The following is a 13,914-nucleotide window of genomic DNA, read 5'->3' as shown; positions in this document are numbered from 1 at the left end:
AGAAGCAGAATATATTAAGAAGAGGTGGCAAGAATACATAGAAGAACTGTACAAAAAAGATCTTCATGACCCAGATAATCACGATGGTGTGATCACTCACCTAGAGCCAGACATCATGGAATGTGAAGTCAAGTGGGCCTTAGGAAGCATCACTATGAACAAAGCTAGTGGAGGTGATGGAAGTCCAGTTGAGCTATTTCAAATCCTGAAAGATGATGCTGTGAAAGTGCTGCACTCAATATGCCAGCAAATCTGGACAACTCAGCAGTGGCCACAGGACTGGAATAGTCAGTTTTCATTCCAATCCCAAAGAAAGGCAATGCCAGAGAATGCTCAAACTACCATACAATTGCACTCATCTCACACGCGAGTAAAGTAATGCTTAAAATTCTCCAAGCCAGGCTTTAGCAATATGTGAACCGTGAACTTCCAGGTGTTCAAGCTGGTTTTAGAAAAGGCAGAGGAACCAGAGATCAAATTGCCAACATTCACTGGATCATGGAAAAAGCAAGAGAGTTCCAGAAAAACATCTATTTCTGCTTTATTGACCATGCCAAAGCGTTTGACTGTGTGGATCACAATAAACTGTGGGAAAATTCTGAAAGAGATGGGAATACCAGACCACCTGACCTGCCTCTTGAGAACCCTGTATGCAGGTCAGGAAGCAACAGTTAGAACTGGACATGGAACAACAGACTGGTTCCAAATAGGAACAGGAATACCTTAAGGCTGTGTATTGTCACCCTGCTTATTTAACTTATATGCAGAGTACATCATGAGAAGCACTGGCTGGATGAAGCATAAGGTGGAATCAAGACTGTTGGGAGAAATATCAATAACCTCAGATATGCAGATGACACCACTGTTATGGCAGAAACTGAAGAAGAACTAAAAAGATTCTTGATGAAAGTGAAAGAGGAGAGTGAAAAAGATGGCTTAAAGCTCAACCTTCAGAAAACTAAGATCATGGCATCTGGTCCCATCATTTCATGGAAAATAGATGGGGAAACAGTGCAAACAGTGTCAGACTTTTTTTTGGGCTCCAAAATCACTGCAGATGGTGACTACAGCCATGAAATTAAAAGACGCTTACTCCTTGGAAGGAAAGTTATGGCCAACCTAGACAGCATATTCAAAAGCAGAGACATTACTTTGCCAACAAGGGTCCGTCTAGTCAAGGCTATGGTTTTTCCAGTGGTCATGTATGGATGTGAGAGTTGGACTGTGAAGAAAGCTGAGTGCCGAAGAATTGATGCTTTTGAACTGTGGTGTTGGAGAAGACTCTTGAGAGTCCCTTGGACTGCAAGGTGATTCAATCAGACCATTAAAGGAAATCAGTCCTGGGTGTTCATTGGAAGGACTGATATTGAAGCTGAAACTCCAGTACTATGGCCACCTCATGCGAAGAGTTGACTCATTATAAAGACCCTGATGCTGGGAGGGATTGGTCGCAGGAGGAGAAGGGAACGACAGAGGATGAGATGGCTGTATGGCATCACCAACTCGATGGATATGAGTTTGTGTTATTTCAAGAGTTTGTGATGGACAGGGAGGCCTGGCGTGCTGCAATTCATGGGGTCGCAAAGAGTCAGACAGAACTGAGCGACTGAACTGAACTGATGGCGAAGTTGGCCCTGGGGCAGATACGGCCCATCGCACCATTGAAGAGCAGAATCAGGGCATGCATCTCTTCATGCACAGTCAGTCCAATCATTGTCTGGGCCTCCACCGAAAAGTGCAAGATGGGACCTGGTCTTCTTCAGATACCAGGATCCAGTAGTTGCTCTCACAGAAACGGGACCCATTTCCGGTCCAGATTATCCTCAGATCCACTACCTGCAGGGCTGTGGTTGCCTACCACATCCTATGGGAAAAGCTCGCAAAATGCAGGGCTTGGTCCAAATTGAACTACTCCTGCCCCAAAGGGCGACTCACGCACATCTGAAGCCTCCACGGCTCTGCTCACACAGGGCCAATCAGCACCCAGGAAGACCCACAGGAAGAAGGTAGGCTTTATTTATGGCAACACCACTCTATTCAGCTGTGCACCTCTTTTCTGCCATGGTAAAACCACTGAGTGCTCACAGATCACCAGGCAGAATTTATAAAAGCCAGGGGATGACCTTGAATGTTCCAGGTCCTCTGCCCTAGTGTGATGGGAGCCACTGGCTACTACACTGAAGAAGCCTTGTTATGCCAACCGATTCCAAATTTCTACCATAACCACAGGCCTCCAAGGTCAATACTTCACTACGAGTGTGGTGAACACCTGGATGCCATGTGTGCTGTCTGGCTGGCCCCATCATTTAGGAACTCATACATCTTGCAAATTCCAGCTCTAGCAGCCAAATGGGGGCCAAGCGGCATGGGCACACACTGCATTACCACCCACAGGGCTGGCTCCTTGGCCTCATTTGGTTCAACTCTTCAAGATATCAAAGATATGCTTGAAGAGTCCTTCTTGCATTGCGCCACCAAGGTCTCAAGCATTACCTATGCTGAGCCCGCCAAACAGCAGTAATGCCCTCTCCTCTGTACTCAGATGATGGCAGCTACAAAAGGACCACAGTACCTATTGTAAGAACCACAATGACAGTGCTTGCAGCCTCAGGGGACATATTGTCCCATGCAATCATACTGCACCATTCCTCACATGCACAACCATTCTGCTCTAGGCCTCTGGCCATCCTGCAGGAGAAATACATGGCTAGGGCCACTGCACAGTCCACAGTGGCCTTCAGGACTCATGCACTGTGACAGGAGTTGCAATACAGCAACTGCCAAGGGCAGAAAGGAGGCCTATTGCTTTTCGCCACTGCCACTGTTCCACTAGGTCCCACTACTGCTGCAGCCCCTCAGGCACTCAGGAATATTACTAAACCAAAGGACCTCAACAGTGAGGGCCTCATATCTGACCTGGGTCTCCAATCAGAAACCATAGAATATTCCACGCTTCAGCTTCCACATCAGCACAGCCCCAACTAGCCCACTTGCAGATGAAACTGGGATGAAACGCACCTTTTCAAGCCAAGAGCTCACTGGGCTGAATGGGCCTAGGCCTGGTCTACTGAACAGGATCTAGTACATGATTTCCTGTGAGGGTAATCAGCTGGCTGACTGTCGAGCCATAAAGGTGGCACTTTATGAAACCCCTGCAGATGCTTTTGATCTGGACACATTCTGTTGAATAGGCAAAACCACAATATTCTGAGAAAGAATTAGAAAGATATAAAAAAGAGAAGTAAAGATTACTGATAAAGCATGGTTACAGTCCAAGGATGGACGAGTAATAATTCCTAAAATTGTTAAATGGAAAATTCTTAAGGGTTTACACTAGAGTTTTCCTAAAGCCTTGGAATTGACCAACTATGTAACTCAGCTCTCAGCTTTTCAACAGACGTTTAAAAAATATTGGGAGGTGACTCCTGACCCAGCCTCTGAGTCAAGCACACCATTGTTCCAGCCAGGAACCAAGGTCCTGATAAAGACTTTGGGATCGGGGCGGGGATAGGAGTAGGGCACGGATCCCTCAAGCCCCTCTGGGAAGGCCTTTACCAGGTTATTCTTTCTTCTCTCACAGCTGTCAAAGTACCAAGAATTGATTTGTGGATGCACCACACTAGAGTTAAGAGGTGGCACCCATACCAGAACTAAGTGATGTCATTTTATGCCTTTACTTTCTATGCTCTTTCTTAGTACTCTTCGGATGGGCCTGATAATCTATGTGTGCCCGCTTATGCTGACTCCAAAAGTCCTGAGTCTGCCATTTGGTCCTCAAGATAATGCCTTCCTTTCCTGGGCTTACTTCCCACGCTGCATTCCACAAAAGGTCTAGCTGCTGAGTCTGCAGAGTGCTCCCCTCTTCATAGTGGAAGGCTTCCCATGGTAGGCATCTCCACCTGTGAATACCTTCTACAACAACAACCATATGTGATGCCTCTTCTTAATCTGATTACATCTAACAATCATAAGATGGACTAGTGCAACACTTTGTACCTCATCTACGGACATAATGTGACTTTTAACTTTGCTGATTGTTCTGTTTTTGCTGTTTGCTCCCTGCATTTGTAACTGTGTAACAGGATTTGTTTCTAGCTGCATGAAGGCTTTTAAGTTACAAACAGCTGCTCAAACTCCTGCAACTGCAGCGGCTTCCTGCAACTACTACATGGGGCCCCTGGATCACAAACCCTCAATATAAGGGTTAGCAGAATATGCTGACTCTCCAATTTAGGGATGACGTTCCTTATCAGCTTGGAAGCAGTTATGTAATGAAAACAATGCCCCTTTCCCTAAGCAAGAAAAGACAGGAAGGCTATGGGTCCCAATGGAGGAAATAGGCTGCAAGTGTCAGACACTTTTTATCTCTCTATTAAGTACCAGGAGGAAACAAACTACAGGTGTCTTATTTTTTTCCCTTCTCTTTACAAAATTAAAGGGTTTCTTTTGAAAGTCTACATTGCCATGACAATAACTGGTTCCACATGAACTTAACTTTCCTCAAACTTTGAGCTAACTAAAGGGTATTACTTATGGAAATATTTTTCTTAAGCTATGTTAATGAACTATGTATTTATTCTCCATCCTGTCTGTCTTCACATGGCTATCACCAGATGGTCAATACTGAAATCAGATTGATTATATTTTTTGCAGCCAAAGATGGAGAATCTCTATACAGTCAGCAAAATCAAGAGTGGGAGCTGATTGTGGCTCAAATCATGAACTCCTTATTGCCAAATTCAGACTTAAACTGAATAAAGTACGGAAAACAACTAGACCACTCAGGTATGACCTAAATCAAATCCCTTACAACTATACAGTGGAAGTAACAAATAGATTCAAGGGATTAAATCTGACAGACAGAGTGCCTGAAGAACTATGGACAGAGGTTCATTTCATTGCACAGGAGTCAGTGATCAAGACCATCCCCAAGAAAAAGAAATGCAAAAAGGCAAAATGGTTGTCTGAGAAGGTCTTACAAATAGCTGTGGAAAGAACAGAAGTGAAAGGAAAAGGAGAAAAGTAAAGATATACTCATTTAGATGCAGATTTCCAAAGAATAGCAAGGAGAGGTAAGAAAGCCTTCCTCAGTGATCAGTGCAAAGAAATAGAGGAAAATAGAGGAAAACAATAGAATGGGAAAGACTAGAGACCTATTCAAGAAAATTAAAGATACCAAGGGAACATCTCTTGCAAAGATGAACACAATGAAGAACAAAAATGGTATAGACTTAACAGAAGCAGAAGATATTAAGAAGAGGTGACAAGAATACACAGAAGAACTATATAAAAGAGATCTTCATGACCCAGATAATTACAATGGTGTGATCACTCACCTAGAGCCAGACATCCTGGAATTCAAAGTCAAGGGGGCCTTAGGAAGCATCACTACAAACAAAGCTAGTGGAGGTGATGGAATTCCAGTTGAGCTATTTCAAATCCTGAAAGATGATGCTGTGAAAGTGCTGCACTCAATATGCTAGCAAATCTGGACAACTCAGCAGTGGCCACAGGACTGGCAAAGGTCAGTTTTCATTCCAATCCCAAAGAAAGGCAATGCCAAAGAATGCTCAAACTACCACACAATTGCACTCATCTCACATGCTAGCAAAGTAATGCTCAAAATTCTCCAAGCCAGGCTTCAACAGTATGAGAAGTGTGAACTTAAGCTGCGTTTAGAAAAGGGATAGGAACTAGAGATCAAATCGGCAACATTCGTTGGATCATCAAAAAAGCAAAAGAGTTCCAAAAAAAATCTACTTCTGCTTTATTAACTATGCCAAAGTCTTTTACTGTGTGGATCCCAAGAAACGCTGGAAAATTCTTCAAGAGATGAGAATACCAGACCACCTGACCTGCTTCTTGAGAAATCTGTATGTAGGTCAAGAAGCAACTGTTAGAACTTGGCATAGAACAACAGACTAGTTCCAAATCAGAAAAGGAGTATGTCAAGGCTGCATATTGTCACCCTGCTTATTTAACTTACATGCAGAGTACATCATGAGAAATGCTGGACTGGGTGAAGCACAAGTGGAATCAAGATTGCCAGGAGAAATATCAATAATCTCAGATATACAAATAACACCACCCTGATGGCAGAAAGCTAAGAAGACCTAAAGAGCCTCTTGATGAAAGTGAAAGAATAGAGTGAAAAAGTTGGCTTCAAACTCAACATTCAGAAAATTAACATCATGGCAACTGGTCCCATCACTTCATGGGAAATAGATGGGGAAACGATGACAGACTTTTCTTGGGAGGGGCCCAAAATAACTGCAGATGGTGATTGCAGCCATCAAATTAAAAGACACTTGCTTCTTGGAAGAAAATTTATGACCAACCTAGACAGCTTATAAAAAACAAGAGACATTACTTTGCCAACAAAGGTCCATCTAGTCAAAGCTATGTTTTTTCCAATAGTCATGTATGGATGTGAGAGTTGGACTATAAAGAAAGCTGAGCCCCAAAGAATTGATGCTTTTAAACTGTGCTGTTGGAGAAGACCCTTGAGAGTCCCTTGGACAGTAAGGAGATCAAACCAGTCCATCCTAAAGGAAATCAGGCCTGAATATTCATTGCAAGGACTGATGCTGAAGCTGAAACTCCAATACTTTGGCCACCTGAAGCGAAGCACTGACTCATTTGAAAAACCCTGAAGCTGGGAAAGATTGAAGGTAGGAGAAGAAGGGGATGACAGAGGATGAAATAGTTGGATGGCATCACTGACTCAATGGACATGAGTTTGAGTAAACTCCAGGAGTTGGTCACGGACAGGGAGGCCTAGCGTGCCGCAGTCCATTGGGTCATAAAGAGTTGGACATGCCTGAGTGACTGAACTGAAGTGAACTGAAGTGTCTTTAAGTCAGTTCCTCCTAAGATTCAGAACCTATAATGGCTCAGCAAATTAGTATGTTTTACTTATATAATTGTTCTCCTAATCTAAATTAGGAGAAGGAAATGGCAACCCACTCCAATATTCTTGCCTAGAGAATCCTGTGGACAGAGGAGCCTGGGGGGCTGCTGTCCATAGGGTCGCACAGAGTCAGACACTTCTCAAGTGACTTAGCATGCATACATGCATGTAATCTACATTAATAAGACTATGTATTTCCTTGGAAACCTGCCTTTCTTCAAAATTCATGACAATCCTTTTATGGCCCATGCTGACTCACTTGTGTCAAGGTTCCTTCAAGGTGCAAGTTGTGGGTGAGGGGCCTGGTGGTGTTCTCTGAGTTTTGAGATATTTCCTTTTCTCTAATTAGCAGCCTGCTATTAGATATGTAATTTCCTGATAAAGAATAGAAGGGGGGCACTCTTTCTACTCAATTTTGATGTCTATATCAGAAGTTTTGCTCTTTTATACTTTAATAAAACTTTAACACAGAAAAACTCTGAGCGATTAAGCTTCATCACCTGGCCTGGACTTAATTCCTCTCCTCTGGAAGGCCAAGAATCCTGGCGTCTTTCACAACTCACCAACAGCATTTCACCACCATAGTGCCAGGGGAGCCACTGGCTACTAGACTGAGGCAGCCTTGGTATGTCAACCAATGCCAATATCTACCACAACCACAGGGATCAAAGGCGGCTACTTCACTGCCAAGGTGGTGAACACCTGAGTGTCATCTGGGCTGTCTGGCTGGCTCCATCCTAGGAACTCATGCACTTGGCAAATTACAGACCCAAGGACCACAGGAGGGCCAAGGGGCATGTGTACAGACCTCATTACTGCTGACAGGGCTGGTTCCTTTGCCTCTGTTACTGCAATTCTTCAAGGCACCAAAGATAAAAGCTTGTAGAGTCCTTTTTCTGGCAGCAGGCCACCAAGGCCACAAAGGTCACCTATCACTGAGCCTCCCAGGCACCAGCAATGCCCTCCTCTCTGTACCCAGCCTAGGCCAGCTCCAAAAGGATCACAGTATGTATCACTGAAAAAAACCAGAGTGCCTGCAGCCTCAGGGGAGAAAGCTTCCCAGGAAATCACACTGCACCTTTCCTCACCTGCACAACCATTCTGCTCTAGGCCTCAGGTCAATCGCAGGAGGAATGCAGGCCTAGAACCACAGCACAGTCCACAGCAGCCTCCAAGACTCAAGGACTGTGACAGCAGTTGCAATACAGGAAATGCCAAGGGCAGAAACGAGGCCTATTGCCTTTCGCCCCTGCCACCATTCCCCTAGGTCCTTGCAACCCCTGCAGCCCACAGGGCACCCAGGAATCTCACCGACCCAAGGGCCGCAATGGCGAAGACCTCAGATCTGACCTGGGGCTTTGATAAGAAGATTTGGGAGAACGGCATTGAAACATGTATAATATCATGTATGAAACAAGTTGCCAGTCCAGGTTCGATGCACGATACTGGATGCTTGGGGCTGGTGCACTGGGACGACCCAGAGGGATGGTATGGGGAGGGAGGAGGGAGGAGGGTTCAGGATGGGGAACACATGTATACCTGTGGCAGATTCATTTTGATATTTGGCAAAAATAATACAATATTTTAAAGTTTAAAAATAAAATAAAATTAAAAAAAAAAAAAGAAACCACAGAAGCTTCCTTGCTTCAGATTTCATATCACCACTGACCCAATGAGCTCACTCACAGCATGAACTGGGAGGAAACGAACCTTTTCGAGTGAAGAGCTCAAGAGCTCAGCCAGGATCTACTGCGACTCCTACCACCACTGGACAAGCCGGATGCCTCTATGCTCCAGTGCCCTTCACCACGAACCTCGCATTCCAAGAGCCTCTCCAACATCTGTACATGGCCCACCCTCAGATGGGAGCCTCGCAAATGGTGGTGACCTGGCTCTTCCATGCGTGTGTGTGACACAGACAGAGATGCCTTCACTGATAACCAGTCCCACCCTTAACCCCAAGGGAGGCAACGTGCTGGACCTCAGTTTCGATGAGGAGACGGTAGTGAGTTCTCACTCATTTTGTTCAGATTTTCCAAGGAATGCATGTGAGGGTGTCATCATCGATCCAAGCACGTGCTGGCTCGCTGCCCACCTCTGCAGGGCAGGTAGGGCCGCTCCCAGGAGGAACCAGTGACCTGGGAGTCCTCCAGCAGCCAGGGGAACTCAGAGCCCCCAGGCTTCTCAGCAAGAGGAACGGTCCCTCCATATGTACAGCCACTCAGGCAGTCCCAGGAAAGCCGAAATCCATGATACATTTTGGGGCAGGGGAAGGCGTACCGTGCTCGATTATCCAAGGAGCAGTGGCAGCAACCTGGGCCTGCCACACTTCTCACCGGACTCCCCAACACCTCGAGTCAACATCTCATGAGCGGGGCTCCATTTCCTGAGTGACGGACACTCATACTTGGAAACTTCACCTGACAAGGGGACAGAAAGTACAGGCAGGCTTCAGATGTGTACCCAGCTTCTCACTAAGCAATATCGATGCCCATGGTTCCCTGAGGGAAGACCTTTTCTGCTTCCCAACTGTAGTATCCCTTATGTACGACTGGATACCTATGTGTTGGCACGAGTGCAGAAAGTTAGGTTCATGTGACCGTGGATGTCTGTCTGACTGAGTGCAAGCATGTGGGGAGACTAGATGTGGGTCTGAGTACTCGTGTTCTAGTGTACCAACAAGGATGTGCTCTCAGGATTCTGGGTCCCTCTGGAACTCTTTCCGTGTATTTCCGTGTCTCAGAGCCCCTGTGCAAAGGCCTTGGTGTCTGAACATGCACATCTTCTCCATGGAGACCTGAACTCCCACCCTCCCACAAAACACCGTGCAAAATTACACTGAGGGGTTGCCACTGAGGGGTTACACTGGACTCCTCATCTACATGACCCATGGCGTCTGACCAAAGCACAGGAACCTGACCACCTAAGGTCCCGTTGCGGAGCATCTGTGTGAATGTCCCTTATCCTGAGACTACCCCAGCTACTACTACAGCTCAGGTGTCCTTGCCGCAAGTCCCACCTCCTCCCTGAACAAGGATACTTTCCGAAGGCCTAGAGTGTAGTTAACTTGGCCTTGGGCCAGATACACCCCACCATACCCTCTCAGAGCAAAAGAATACAGGGCATGTGCCTCTTCCTGTGCAATTAGTCCAGTTAATCTCTGGGGCTCTGCTGGAAAGTGCAAGACAAGAGGTGGTCATCCTCAGGTACCAGGATCCAGGGGTCACTCCCACAGAAATGAGGTCCCTTTCCTGGCCAGATTATGCTCAGATCCACAGCCTGCAAGGTCCTGGGCACCAACTACACCCTAGAGAAAGCTCCCATAATGCAAGACTTGGTCGAAATTGAACTCCTCCTGCCCCCAAGGGTGACTCACCCACATCAGAAGCCTCCAGGGGCTCTACTCACACAGGGACAATTAGCACTCAGCAAGATCCACAGGAAGAAGGTGGCTTTGATTATTGCAACACCATGCCATTCCGCCTGGCAGCTTGTCTCTACCATGCAAGACCACCAAGCGCTCACAGATCACTAAGGCTGCTTCCAGGAAGACTCCAGAAAAACAGGCAGGAGAAGACCTTGGATTTGCCAGGTTTCCCACCATCATGTGTGGGGAGCCAATGGCTACTACACTGAAGCAGCTTGGTATGCCAACCAATGCCAGATCTCTACCATAACCATGGTCTTCCAAGGGTGATATGTCACTGCCAGGGTGGTGAACACCTGGTGTGGGATCCGGGCCTTCTTGTTGGCCCCATTCTTCAGGAACTCATACATCTTGCAAATTCCAGTCCCAAGGGCTAAAGGGGGGCCAAGGGGCATGTGCACATACCTTATTACCACCCAGAAGGCTGGCTCCTAGGCCTCATTACTGCAACTCTTCAAAGCACCAAAGATACAGTTTGAAAGACCTTTTTCTGGCATCAGGCCAGCAAGGCCACAAAGGTCACTATCACTGAGCCTCCCAAGCACCAGCAATGCCCTGTCCTCTGCACCCAGCCATGAGCAGCTTCAAAAGGACCACAGTACATATTATTGCAAACACAAAAACAGTGCCTGAATCTCAGGGGACAGATTGTCCCAGGAAATCACATTGCACCTTTCCTCACCTGCACAACCCTTCTTCTCTGGGCCTCTGGCCAACCCACAGGAGGAATGTATGGCTAGGATCACCTCACAGTCCACAGTGTCCCGCAAGGCTCAACACTGTGACAGGAGTTGCAATATAGGAACTGCCAAGAACAGAAACTAGGCCTATTTCCTTTCGCCCCTGCCAACGTTCCACTAGGTCCCTGCAACCGCTACAGCACACAGGCCACTCAGGAATCTCACCAACCCAAAGGGCTGCAATGGCAAGGGCCTCAGATCTGAGCTGGAGCTCCAATCAGAAATCACAGAAGTTTCCTTGCTTCAGCTTCCACATCAGCACAGCCCCAACTAGTGCACTCACAGCAGGAACCAGGATGAAATGTGCCTTTTCAAGTCAAGAGCTCAATGGGACTAGGCCAGGATCTACTGCGACTCCTATCGCCATTGAACAAGCCTCTTCTGCTCCTCAGTGGCATTCACCATGAAGCTCTCATTCCAAGAAGACTGCTCAAACATCTGTACATGCCCACCCTCTGACAGGAGCCTCGCAAGTGGTGGTGACCCCAGTGCTCTATGCATGTGTGTGACACAATGGAAGCTGCCCGCACTTCTAACTAGTCCTGCCCTTAGCCCCAGAGGAGACAACATGCTAGACCTTGTTTCGATGAGGAGATGATATCAATTTTTCACTAATTTTGTTCAGATTTTCCAGGGAACACATGCGAGGGTGCCATCATCGATCCAAGGACCTGCTGGTTTGCTGTACACTTTAGCCAGGAAGGAAGGCCAGCCCCCAGAAGGAGCAAGTGACCTGCGAGTCCCCCAGCAGCTGGGGGAACTCAGAGCTCCTAGGCTTCTCAGCAAGAAGAACAGTCCATCTAAACTTACAGCTACTCAGGCAGTCCCAGGAAACTGTAAATCCATGACACATCTTGGGGCAGACGAAGGCATTCCATGCTCAGTGATCCAAAAAGCAGAGGTAGCAACCTGGGCCCTCCACACTTCTTTTTGGACTCCTTTGCACCTTGAATCACCACCTCATGGGCAGGGCTTTGTATCCTGGGTGACCTGGCAACATCACCTGACAAGGGGACAGAAAGCACAGGCAGGCTTCAGTTGTGTTGCCTCGTTCTCGCTGAACAATACTGATGCCCATGGTTCTCTGGGGGAAGTTCTGGATCTGAGCCCCAACTGTCTTGATCCCTTACATATGACTGGATACCTGTGTGTCACCAGGAGTATAGGAAATTAGTTTCAAGTGCCTGTTGGTGTCTGTCTCTCTGAAAGCCATGCGTGGCCAGGGGATTCAATGTGGGGCTGAGTGCATGTGTTCTGGTCTACCAACGAAGATATACTCTCAGGATTCTGGGTATGCCTCTGGAACTCCTGGAGGTCTCTGTGTGTCAGAGCCCCTTTGCAAAGGCCTCAGTGCCTGAATAGGCATGACTTCTCCACAGAGCCCTGACATCCTGCCGTCACACAAAATGGCAGATGAAGCATGCCGCCTTCAACAAGCCCCATGCAATATTCATCCAGAGGGCCTGCTGAAATAGGCTCTGGGCTCCTGATCCCCATGACACCCACCCTCTGATCAAAGCACATGGACCTGACCACTCAAGGTCGCCCTGCAGAGCATCTGTGTGACTGCCATCTACCCTGAGACCATGCCAGCTTCTACTACAGCTGAGGTGTCCTTGCCCACAAGTCCCCCTTCCTTCAGGAACAAGGGTACTTGCCCCGAGAAGCTTCAGGTGGCTCATTGTACACCTCGGTAGGGCAGGCAGCACAGCTCCCAGGAGGAGCCAGTGAGCCTGGGAGTCCTCTAGCAGCTAGGCGATTCAAAGCCCCCAGGCTTCTCAGTAAGAGGATCAGTCCATCCACATTTACAGCTACTCAGGCAATCCCATGGAACCCATGGAACCCTTAATCCAAAAGGGGGAAAGTGTAGCCTCCACAGTGATCGAAAAAGCTGTGGCAGCAACTTGGGCCTGCCACACTTCTGACAAGACTCCCTTGAACCTCGAGTCAATCAGTACATGGAACTCTTTAAGGCCCCTGCAAGATACCCATGAGTATCCCTCTTCAGGTATCAGGCCACCAAGGCCACAAAAGTCTCCTGAGGACCAGCAGGCCCCCTCTTTTGCAGGGAGCCAAGGGCACCTTCAAGGGGACCAAGGTATCCTTGGAAACACAAAGACAGTGCCTGCAGCCTCAGGGCGATAGTTCATCCCAGGAAATCACACTGCAAATTTCCTCACCTGCTGTATGCTTTTCCTAGGTACTCTGGCTAACCCACAGGAGGAATGCAGAGCTGGTACCTCACCACACTCCACGGTGGCCTCCACAGATCAAGCACTGTGCCGAGAGATGCAATATAGGAGTTGCTAACTGCAGAAATGAGGCCTATTGCCTTTCATCAATGCCACTGGTCCACCAGGTCGCTGCAACTGCCGCAGCCAACCACACCCTCAAGGATCCTACCACGCCCTCAAGAATCTTAAAAACCCAAAGGGCCGCAATGACGAGGGCCTCAGATCTGGCCTGGGGCTGCAATCAAGAAACCACTATAGCTTCCTTGCTTTGGCTTCCACATCAGCACAGCTCCAACTACTGCACTCACAGCAGGAACTGGGGCGAAACACACCTGTTCTAGCCAAGAGCTCAATGGGCCTAGGCCAGGATCGACTGCAACTCCTACCACCAATTGCCAAGCTGGCAGCCTCCTCTGCCCCTCACAGTCATTACCAAGGACCTGGCACTCTGAAGTCCACTCAAATGCCTGTCCACAGCCCACCCTCAGATGGGAGCCTCACAAATTGTGGTGACCGGGGTGCTGTGTGCATGTGTGTGACACAGATGTAGCTGGCCCTCATGCTAACTAGCCCCTCCCATAGCCCCATGGGCAGCAACGTGCT

The 13,914-nt window shown here is 47.7% G+C and overlaps 2 non-coding genes across 2 annotated transcripts; both read right to left on the bottom strand.

Annotated features, from left to right (window-relative positions):
* Positions 1–8,887: 8,887 nt before the first annotated feature.
* LOC129634571 (small nucleolar RNA SNORD116) lies at positions 8,888–8,980 on the bottom strand. Its single transcript, XR_008705756.1, has one exon. It is a non-coding gene; the product is annotated as a small nucleolar RNA SNORD116 (small nucleolar RNA).
* Positions 8,981–11,650: 2,670 nt separating this feature from the next.
* On the bottom strand, positions 11,651–11,742 carry LOC129634584 (small nucleolar RNA SNORD116). The gene has a single exon (XR_008705768.1). It is a non-coding gene; the product is annotated as a small nucleolar RNA SNORD116 (small nucleolar RNA).
* Positions 11,743–13,914: the final 2,172 nt, after the last annotated feature.

Source organism: Bubalus kerabau, chromosome 19, assembly GCF_029407905.1.
Source record: "Bubalus kerabau isolate K-KA32 ecotype Philippines breed swamp buffalo chromosome 19, PCC_UOA_SB_1v2, whole genome shotgun sequence".
In the NCBI taxonomy this organism is placed as follows: domain Eukaryota; kingdom Metazoa; phylum Chordata; class Mammalia; order Artiodactyla; family Bovidae; genus Bubalus; species Bubalus kerabau.
The sequence above is the reverse complement of the archived record's forward strand: the minus strand, read 5'-3'. Positions and strand labels throughout refer to the sequence as shown.